Here is a 12,185-nt window from a genome sequence, read left to right on the forward strand (position 1 = left end):
TCGGTGTCGCGCTCGAGACTTCCGTAGACAATAATTTGAATAAAGGGTACTATTGACCCAACCAGCGCTATGAGTGTGAGGCTTGACGTATTAATCAGTATAGTATAATGTTTTGCACCAATGGTTAATACCATACCCATAACCCACACCATACCCTGTAAAATTTTGTCAGACAGCTTGAGCTAGTATAATGCTGATATCAATACAAATCATGTTTCATATTTCGTTCCATCCGATATCATATTGAATGAAAGTAACCACTTTTGTTTAAAATTAGCTAACAACTCAGAGATAGATACTGCATTATTTTTTTGTTGTTGAAAGAATAATAATACATCATCAGTGATCATTTTACCAAAGACATTACAGTTATTTAAAAAAAAATAACGGAAAGAGTCGTACTGAAGTTTGTAGTTTAATGGTGTAGACAGGTTGTTTTTGAGATGGGACAAGAGAGAATAATATAATCTAACACACACACGCACACACACACACACACACACACACAAATACCCGCGTATTCATGAAATAATACGGGCTTATCCCATGTCTATTCTTGATGAATCTAATTCTTTAACATGACATTTAAAGGGTCCTAGAGAGAAAAACCTTAATTAGAATAAGCGGATACACTTGCGAGTAGGATATCTGTGGCAACGCCCTCCTAAATCGATTTAATGTTTAAATGGAATCCCGTAAGGCTGTAATAAATGTATATTACGTTGAGACCGGTAATACGGTACCATGTTATGCCTCTGCGCACGTAACATTATAGAGCTTTATATTTTTAGGAAGTTACTTTCTCGGAATTGCATGTTAGACTGTTCAACGTTGTAAGCTCCAGCCAATTCCGGTTTGTTGCTCGGTAGCCAATGCTGAGGTACTGTAACTCGATTACCGACGCGCTTAAAATCGATGATTAGGCATGATACGCTGCTTGAACACGATTTCTTAAAACATGGGAATGAATTTGTTAATGTCCTTTGGAGGGTAAAAGCCAGGCACGGACAGAAGGGAGACATAGACATACAAAAAAAAAAAAAAACCGAAGAGAAGGTAACATTAAATATGCAAATCACGAGTAAGGGATGAAGGGGAAAGAGAGGGAGAGAGAGAGAGAGAGAGAGAGAGAGCAGGTCAGATTGATGATAAATAGAAACAAATTGTGATTATATCGGATTTCTTTTCTTTTCTACTAATATAATCTTGATTTTAAGATGAATTGTAGTTCTTCTCACCAGATGTTTCTTACTAGAAGAATGTGAAAGTATAGGTCTCAGACGTTTTTGTTGTCAATGAGGACAATCTTTTATTGGGAGGGGGTTGCTTGTGGAAGCGTGCAAAACAAATTCAAGTAAAGAAATGACGAATAATCTATGAAAATTGTATGTACATTTATGTGTAAACATTTCTATCACGGTAACAGAAAATGCATTATTTACTTAGGGGGTACTCCCCAAAGACAATGGTGTTATTTCTGTCACCTCGGAATCCATAATCTAAACCAGCGGTTCTCAGTGCAAAGAATTAGTCTTTAATAACTTTGTCTCCTTTTATTCTCTTGATCTGGCAGGACTATTGGGAGATTTTTAGCATCCAATCTCCCCCTCCCTCTCTCATTTTATTCCCTTTCATTTCATTTATTGCATTTCATTAAAATTCATTTCTAACAAAGAATAATTACAGAATGGCATTCGCAAATACACAATCATAGTAATACGAAGTTAAATAGATTCATTTCATATAAAAAAAAAAGAAATCATAAAAAGTAATGAAATAGAACCTCTTTCTCCCTCTCTCTTCATTAATCCTCTATTCCATGAGCATCATGTTGGACTCCTTTGTTATGTTTCATTGCACTAATGTTATTCATTATCGGTTGCCAATCAGTCAAGCTTTGTACTTATTCATGGTTAATCGTTGTATGTGGGAATTATGCCGCATGTCATTATTAGAGATGTATACGAATATAACAAAAATTGTTAAAGTAATAATATTTAGATACATTATGTGATGCCATATTTGTTCTTAAAGTATCAATGAAATTGCTGAAAACTGATGTAACTATGTAGCGTTCCATACAGACAATTAATCACATTAAAATCAAATCTTAACTCCCATTCCTGACAAGGCTGAAACCAATTTGAGGTCTGTGCTGAAGGGTAGCAGTAAGATTCGAAAGATCAGTGATTTAAAAGTAACATTTTATATTCTAAAAATCACCCATATTTTTGTATACAAATAGTGGGAAAGCATTTCAGGAGTTATTTGCAAAAATGATATTGTAATGATTATCTAACTAAGATATGAAAGATACTAGAATGATATCATGGTATAGGTGAAGTATCGTAGATGCTGGTGTAATTCCCTGAAATATTAACGGCCATATTTTCATGATATTGATAAACTTTAGGCCAAAGAATGACGAAAAGATCAAAGAAATAAAGAAAAAAGATATAAAAGAAAAGATATGTTGTCTCGGAACGCTGCCAAAAAGTGAGCAGTATTCAATTATTGAATTGGTGAAATAAAAGGTGCAAACACCAGGGAGATATATCGTTTTCTTTCTTTTTTTTTTTTAATCAACCCTGTCTTCTTATCATAGTATAGTTAATGACCCGTTGAGAATTGCTGACTATATAAAAATTAAAATAACAGCTTTCAGAATTTCATGAGTTTTCTCTCCCATCATCTACCATGCCAACTTTTATCTGTCTGTCTGTCTGTCTCTCTTTCTCTCGTTTTCCTCCCTTTTAAAGGGACGGTATGGTCGCAATGGGGATTCAGATTCTAAATATGTCAGATATTAAACTAGCATACAACCGCACGAGAAATCGGTTTTGATATGGCCGAGATGTCCAAAAACAAAACAAAACAAAACAAAGAGGTCATCATAATATGTGGCTCCCATCATTTTTTAAGATCTCTTTGCTTTTGGACATCTCAGCCATATTAAAACCGATCTTCAAATAAACGTTGATCTTCTCCTACAATGATTATTATTCTTTTTATTTCATATGCATAACTTCTAACACCTCACAAAAGTTGAAACCTGAATCTCCATCACAACCAAAGCCATACCATCCCTTTAATCTTGACATTTTCGTTGATCTACAATTGAATCATGGAATGTGCTTAATGGGAACATCTCAATGTATATGATGTTTGTCTGCACGTGTTATTGTGTCGGCTATTGCATTTAAAAACTCTATGGTAATATCCATTATACAAATGTATAACAAAGTTATGGGGACAGTCAGCATTCCTGTATCTTATTTGGTCTCGCACGTCTTTGTGGTCGAAAAGATACTTTTTGATGAATAGTGAAATATTCTGAACTGAAGTGAGCAGAGGTAGCCTATACGAAATATTTACCATGAAGTGTAAATTCAGCGCATGGATTACCCTGATGGCAAGGATACAGTGTACCACTTTGTTCAAAGTGTGTTCACATAGCCGACAATGTGAAAACGCTCGGATTTAACCACAGTGTGAAGATGATTTCACACCATGGTGTGTGTTTTTTTTTTTTTCACAAAGAGTTCTCGTAGTAATGTCCTCTTTGATCCTGTGAATTGCTGATTCACAATGTATTCACAGCGTTCAGAACGCTCAAATTTAACTGTGTGAAGAGATTAAAAACACTGTGTTCACAATGTGTTCACACTGTGTTTCATATACTAGTAGTGTTTCACACTGTGGGACACTGCATTCTTTCTAACAGGGTAAACATTCTTGGCCCACGACAGATATCATACTGGGTACAGAACAACGGTTACAAATTGGATAGAATATTCTTCATATTTATGTCCTCATCGAGAAATAACATTGCTGTTAATATTTTGTCAAGACGAGTACTTAAACACGCCATGATCATCGCCTTTGCTTGCTGGTAATGGTGTTTACACAGGCAAAATTACCCATACTGACTTTCTCCACGTGTGGCTCTTACTTACTTTGAATATCCTGTAGGGGCTTTCGAAGATGCTGCACACTTCTCCGTCTTGTTCGGGCGGCTTCTTACGGAGCAGGGCCGCCTCCCCGTCTGACAGCACCTCCCCGTCAAAATCGTCGCACCCTTTGCCCGTCTGGCACTTCTTTGACTTGTGGCGCCATTTCCAGAGTCCGGCTGCGCGAACAGGCGACATAGTTGTAGGCTTGTTGAGTTTCTCTTCGACGTTCTCATCCATTTGGGCGGGAAAACAAGTCTTACCTTTCTTTTGTCAGCAAAATGTCACTCTGATGATTGGGAAGAATCTAACAGCATGTTTTGTTTTTTTTATTCACTTGTTTTGCTTCTGTTTAATAGCTTTTTTTTGTTTCTTATGCAAGCGAAATGGTATTGACAGACATGCTTTTTGTCATCTGAAATTCCTTGAAATGTTGTTTAAAAGCATTATTCCTTGGATGTTTGATTCCTTTGAATTCCTTGCTTAGGCTATAGGGAATATCACCCAAAGGGGGAAAAAAGTACGACACTCTTTGACGGAAAGTCAGAACTTATTGAGTACTATCATACATTTTCCTTACATTCCAGGGGAGGTACTGAGTGAAGAACCGGAGGTATGGAGGGAACTCCTTTCAGTCGCAAATCCAAACTATTGCTCGAAATTTCACTTCCCTTTTCCAAGCCTTTAATTGTCCAAAACAAAAAGTGAAGTCGATATTTCCCAGTATATCCGATCGGAAAATTTGAACACCGAGGAGAGATTACAGTTGTACCTGCTTTCCGCACATTCTTACGCCGCCTTCCATCCCTGGTACATGGCTTCGCATCGTGTAACGACTGAAGTAGGGGATGACTGGTCTCTTTGGATCATTCCAGAAATTAGACATATAAGATCTGACAAATTAATCCGGGAGGTTTAGTCACGGCTCGGCTAGTAATTAATCATCTTCTGAAATCCATTTTCCCGACCTGTATGCAGCTCATTCATAAAAGATTCTGGGTAAACCTCTAGAGAAAGTTGTTACGAACACTGTCCCATGACGTCATGTGACCATCACGTTTTGTGAATGCGAAGGGTGGATTGGGTCATGATACTACCGTTGCAGAAGTGTGCTGTGCGGAGATCCGACGATGATTGAATTCTTGTTGGTCTGGGGGATTCGTGGCGTGCACTGACGTCACAGGCACTCTGCTTATCACGTGCTAACTACGCCCAATCAAATGCACTGATTGCATTTTACATGAGTATCGTTCGCGTGTAAGAATCTGTGGCGTACCCTTTTTACATTGCAGCAGTATTATAGTTGTATCCCGTAAGATAAATCTACGGCTGGATGAATTTGATAGATTGCTGACTTTGATGACACTCCATTTATTCGAGGTTGACTGAGAGTTACGTGAAGAGAGCATACACACGCGCTCACACACGCACGCACGAACTCACACAGACGCACACAACCCACACACACACACACGCATGTCTACTACAATGATACAGGGAACTGTGTCGTGCTAACCCTTTCGTTGATTACAAATTTTCTGGAAGATATCAAATAAAGGTACAAAGAAATAGTTCAGTCCATTTCGATTTGCTGTTATAATTTCCGAAAACGGTTTCACATCCGAACCTTGACACTTCATACGTTCGTATGATTCCCCGCCTTTGTAGGTCCTACCAAGCAGCTAATTAATGATATACCATTTTAATTTTTTTCTGATTAGTTTGTTTCAAGAGCTGTTTGTTATGTACATTGTACATAATGTATTAGAATGTCTTTTGGAAAATCAACGGGAACCGTTCAAAAGTGATGACTCATGTATTTCGTGCAATTTTGAAGAAAGGCGGGGTAGTCAATGTATGCATAGTCTTATTTCTAGGGTTGTTTGAATACAGGGAAGTGGCCATGTGTAGTGCCTTCTGTGATTATGTGTTCTTACAATGTATATAGGCCTATGTGGGTATGCCTGGGTTTCTGTTAATGCGTGTGTGTGGGGGGGGGGAGGAAGGGAGTCTGCGCTGGTATTCAGATATTATGTATTCATGTATGTGCATTTGAGCGTTGTCATTGGATGGGCATTGCGCATACACTAATATAATCCCATAAACTCAAAGGTATAACTAACGGGGATTTGTTGCGTTTTAATAGTAACAATAGCTTTATGATTATTACGCTTTCAAAGATCCGAGTAGGGAATGGACAAAGAAGAACACAGAATATAATCTCACCTAAAAACACAAGGCATGCTCGACTTCCTCTAAAGGATCCAAGATTTGACCCCAGTCGAGCTTGCCTTGCGTTTATGATTTGTCTTTGGCTCACGTATTGTATAAAATCATTATTTTCTTTCTTATTTTTCAACATCGTGTTGATATAGATAACTTAAAAGCTAATTTCATCTCGAACAGGTCATCAATATTGTCGAGAAAAGTTGAGTAGACCCTCTCTTTTATCCAAATTCAATCGGTTAGGCCTACTTAAATATGCGAAATACAATAATTGTTTATGTGAGACAAACAAACTTGTAAAGATTTATCTTCTTCATTTTTTTTAAAGAAGAAATTATTGTCTATTAATACAACATTTCTAGAGGTTGAAATTCAGATAGGCAATACTGATTGTCAAAATTTCGATTGAAAGAAAGATATTATTCAGAGGGGTGAAGGTTCAGATCCAAGTTTCTTCACTTTGTCTCCCACTACAAATTAAATCTGTGAAGATCGCAACTGCTGATCTAAAAATTAGCAATGTAGATGACAGGTTCGAATCCCACTGGTTCCTTTTTTTTTCGACATGTTTGTTAATTTACAGATCAGCAGTTGCGATCTTAACAAATTTAATTTGTAGAGGGAGACAAAGTGAAGAAACTTGGATCTGAAAATTTCGATTGTTTAACAATAATAAGCATCATATTGAGCCAGCTTTCTAATTTTCTAGCCAATAACATCTGAAGAGCTGCTCTTCAGATATCTAATCTGATCTGCAGGTAACGGGTTACAGTTATTATTTCTTGCTACAGCCAAGATATCATAACCGAAAGTGTACAGAATGGATCCCGGTTTCATAGAGGTAAGGCAGCGGGGTTCCCTACTATGTTAGGAGCACGCCCCCTACGACGGTAACGCAATACGCGATTCCCCAATCAAAGTTGACAAGCTTTCTGAATTTTTAGTGCTGTTAAATGCTGCTTGGGCTGGATGAGAGGGCTACAGCAATTTGTGACACCAGATGTGCCAGAATAGCGATATTATACACAGTTAAGCTTGGAGATGCAGAGAGAATTTCACAAACTCTGACTTCTATCTGTTATATAAAAAGTCCACCCTTTGTATAATAGAGACAATGAAATATAAATTACCAATATTCGTCTGACTGGTGTATAAGTCTAGTAAGAAGTCGCATCAAAACCAAACTCGAGTGCTGTTAAGAAGAACAATCTATCGTTATATATATATATACTGATCCATGCGTAGATCGATGGAAAATGACAAATTACAATGCGTGCAGTAGCTTGATTCTGACGAGACATCATTTTCATTCTCTCAATGATGCATGAAATAGTCCGACATAATCTCATTATTATTCCTATGGTCACTATAATGCATAACGTCGGAAAGAAGGTTAAACTTCGTTATTCCGAAGGTTTGTTACAGCCTGTATTTTGATTTTTTTTTCAGAGGTTAGTCATGTTCGTTATTCCGAAAATTTGATAACGTTCATCATTCCGAAGGTTTTTAATACTAAAAAAAAATATATAAAGAAGGTTCGTTAATTTGGTATCTTATAAATCTCGAAAAATGAAAGAAATAAAAGAAGTCCAAATTAACGTCTTACATTTATACCACGACCCTGGTGGTCAGATTTTAATGATAATGAATTAATGATTTTCATTTTGTAACCTTTTTGTTGTCGTTGTTGTTGTTGTTTTAATTTAAAAAGTTGCTGCCGGCAGGAGCTACAAGGGATAAAAATATATTTTAGACAGTACCACTGCGTTTAGTACTCCATTGAAGAAAGGTAAACAACCCTTTATTTTTCTTCGAAATAACAGTAGCTGATGATAATAACATAACAGTAGATGATAATAAAACACACGGTATACAAAACTTCATTAGTTGTATGTCAAATCCAAGACCGCTTCAAGTATACTTTGTCTTAAAACTTCATGACAAAAACCAGTGTCACAAGTTTAGGATCATAACCAGGCAGACAACCACTGGAAGACGTTACGGGCAAGTCTAAATTTATGTCCCCTTAGATGCTCAAAATTCATCTTGATTTAATTCAAGAATGATTGATATCACATTGTAGTCCAAGAGTTATATCATTTATAGCCAGCAAAGGCAATATTAGATTATGCAAATTTATGCAAGAAACATTTACATAGTGTCGTGTTGGGATCGGCCCGGTTATCGTTATTCTGTAGAAAGAGGTACTTTACAAGAAATTCACTTGAACAAACTGTGAGTAGACAGTCATCCCATATACAGTTTGATTTGTGGTTATATTATTAAACCGGTTGTTTTCACTGGACAGCAACACAGTCTTAGGGGCGAGTGAGAGAAGTATATAGCTTGAGCTTGGTTAACACACCAAAGTGCTCCGGTCGGAGAGCATGAACAAAATGAGATCCTTGGAATTGGGTGCCATCTACTTTTATGCACCAAGACTGAATCACAGTACAGTATAAGTAAAAATTACGACATAAGAGTTCAGGGTTAAAGTCATAACGGACATGAATGGGGTTTAGCCATATACATGTAGGCAAGTCCCGGCTAATCAGCTAATGGCATGAATTGACATTCTTTGCGGTGTATCTCTTTGGAGTAAATCTGGGGATTTCTCCGGTAATATAGGCTATCCGCTAATGGTGCCAGTCAGCTGTCTAGACCTAATTCTTTTACTGAATGAAATTTAACATATAACATCCCCCTTAATTGAGAAAAAAAATCCGGTTCCCCCCTACTTTTTTTTTTCTCTCTCTGTCTCTCAGGTTAAATGTGTGAAACAATGACTGATTTTTTTTTTCTTCCTCCTTTAAAGGCACAAACTGCAATGTCCTCTGCAATAATACATGCTCAATAACAACTTTCATTACAATCATTTAAACAATACAAACATGTGTATAAACATGTGCTCAAACAGTTTGAAAATTTAAAGATAAATGAATCAACAATGAGATTAAGTAATCATCGTTCAAATGAAATATGACTCAATCTAGTTCGCTGAAAGGTATACATTGTAAATAATGATATCAACGAGCCTCACATTAATGAAAATATTTTACATATTCATCAACTCCACTATTCAGATTGTTATATCTGTTATCATAACTATTAGCAAGCGAAGTTCACAATTAGTATTTCCCTCTTCTGTCACTCACACTTTCAATGAATGTATTAGTAAGTTAGAACTGCGAGCTGCAGTTTGAAATCCATATTGCTTTTACATGATATACCATAATTGGTTGAAATACAGATCATACATGGAGACATAGGAAGCAACAATAACTAAAAATCTGTCTGAAATATTTGTAATCAGTCACTTTTTCCGATGCTGTCATTTGACAAATCGATTCGCAACAATTCAGTACTCTTGTATTGGCAAGAATGCTACCTTCTTACTTCATTAAATTATAAGACATAATACCGACACTGTGCAGACTTATGCACTTTCCGTGCAGTGACTTAATAATCATTCATATACTCCCACTGTGCAGACTTATGCACTTTCTGTGGAGTGACTTATTTTACTACAAGGATTAAATGCGATTAAATATGATTAAATATATTCAAATACTGATAAATAAGCAAAAATTTTAAATGGGAGTCCTCTTTCTTAGGACTTTAGCATAAAAAAACCCACGAATCTTGTAGAATGGAAAAAAAAACGTATATCAGTAATATACTGTCTATCATTGTTGTCAGATTGAGACAGATTGTTAGCAAACTGCTCAATTCAAAGAAGGCAATCATAATCTGATTTATGTTTTGACATACAAATACGTACTTGTATATGAATGTGTAGGCTGGCAATCATTTGATCTCCAACAATGATCAACTTCTGTATTATTGAACTCATCAAATAAAAAAAACAAAAAACAAAAACAAAAACAGGTGCGCCCAAGAACTTATAACATGCATATGCAATAACAATAACGATAGATAAAAAAAAAGATAACACCTTGCGTAGGGGAAAAATAGAGAATAAAATCAGTCGACTTTGTTTTCGATCAACCTAATTGAAAAGACCTCTCTGTGATCTAGTACAATTTGCAACTTGCAAGACAAAATCAGCTGATTATGCAAAAAAAAAAAGCATTTTCACTGGCTAAAGTGTCCCACACATAAGCATTCGAGTACATTTCCAACGTTGACCAATCATACATTGTACTTTTAGAAGTTCTAATTTATTCATTTGAACTCCTGATTATCAAAACTATAGGAACTGAAATGTAATTAATCCTTCATGTTATAATCAAAGTTTGCTTTATACGCATTTGACAAGTGTCTTACGTATTGGATATTACGTGGATAATGAATGGGAAGATCTGTTTTTGACAAGGACATGGTTGATGATCATCTTTACCGCTACTGTGAAGGATAGGTCTTTTATAAGAGTGAGACTGCATTTGCCTCTGCTATTCAACTGGCCTCGGGGAGGATGGAGGAGGACCATTATTGGATCACTCCATCTATAAAAAAAAAAAAAGGAAAAAGTAAATTCTTTTTTTATAATTTCCCTTATTTTTCATAACAGGTGGTGTAACATTCCTCTCCGTAACATCTTGAAATGTGACATGTTGATACAAATGTAATTCAGCAATCATTATAAACTTTACCTGTTTGTGAAATGAATTTGTCTAACAGACTGGGATTTTCTAGGAACCATTTGAGCACAATATACTCTTCAGCTTGTGCTATAAACTGATAAGGGAAAATCATCACAACTGTGCTTGTGGCTCTCCAAAATGACAACATCGAATGTACTCGTAAAAATCCACTTGAAGTGAAAACAGGCAACTTTGTCATTACTAGAATTGATTGCACATGAAAAATCCTGCTATATATTATTGTTTTGATGTTTGATTTTTCAACTGGACACTCCAGAATATGCCATGACTTGTCAACGTCATGGAAAGGATTTCTCAAAGTCATGTAACTTGAAGTTCAGTTTTGCCATGAACCACAAGTGACAACAAGCAACTTTGTCATGCAGTTGCGAGCATACGCACATCTATGTTCTGACTCTCTTTGGTCTACCATGGCTTTTAAAATCTTCCTTAGTTTTTGGAAAATTGAAAAAAAAAGGATTTTGCAGAAGCCTCATTGTACGTGGAAAAACATACAGATGGAAAATGAAACTTCACTTTCTTGTGATGTCACGCTTTTGAAAACTTACAATACAATACAATACAATACAATCCGATCATTTATAATATACCGCTCCTACACAGTAAATGACTGTGAAACCTTACACAGAAACCTTAGACAACTTGCACGGTAAGCCTTCAAGAGCTTTGACAAAAAGTACCAATTTCAAACCACAGCTTGTGTTTGCAAATAAGATCAAACGTGTCAGTGTTCATGACATGCAGTATGTGGATTTTAAAGCAGAGACTGTCGTGACTACATACCCTAGTCGAGGTAGGTTAAGCATCTAGGACACAACCTAAACTTAGCATATTTTTTGTTTTCAATTCATAATTGATTGACCACAGAATATTACAAAAGGGCTGGAATTAGAATGTCAATATAGAGTATCTGTAGGTATATGAGATAATGTAAAACTATTAAAGACTTTTAGAGTAATACAACTGTACTCTGGTGTTACTTTTATTTGTTTGTTTTCATTCTGACTTTCCGTTAGGTACCTGAACCAGGGAAGTACGCATGTACAAATCCATTTAATTTGTTGCATTTTGCAGTTTAGTTTGTGGAACAAAACTTAATGTAAGGCTATGGGAAAATTCAAAATGAATTTCATGAGTGCACTTGCTCACGAAACACAACTGTCCCATAAAAAAGTTTTGTTGTATCCCATACGCAAGGTGTATTTTCTCTGATTAAATCGACTTTATAAAAATCTGATTTTTTTCTATTGAAGTAAAACTTTGCTAAAATATATTTCCCTTATTGAGTATTGTAGCAAGAAAAAAAAAACCCCAATAATATATTCCTTTTAAAAGATTTTCAATACAAAGTTCATTTTGAAATATCTACTTTTTTGTGGTCCCA

This window comes from Diadema setosum, chromosome 10 (assembly GCF_964275005.1).
Source record: "Diadema setosum chromosome 10, eeDiaSeto1, whole genome shotgun sequence".
NCBI classification, from domain to species: Eukaryota; Metazoa; Echinodermata; class Echinoidea; order Diadematoida; family Diadematidae; genus Diadema; species Diadema setosum.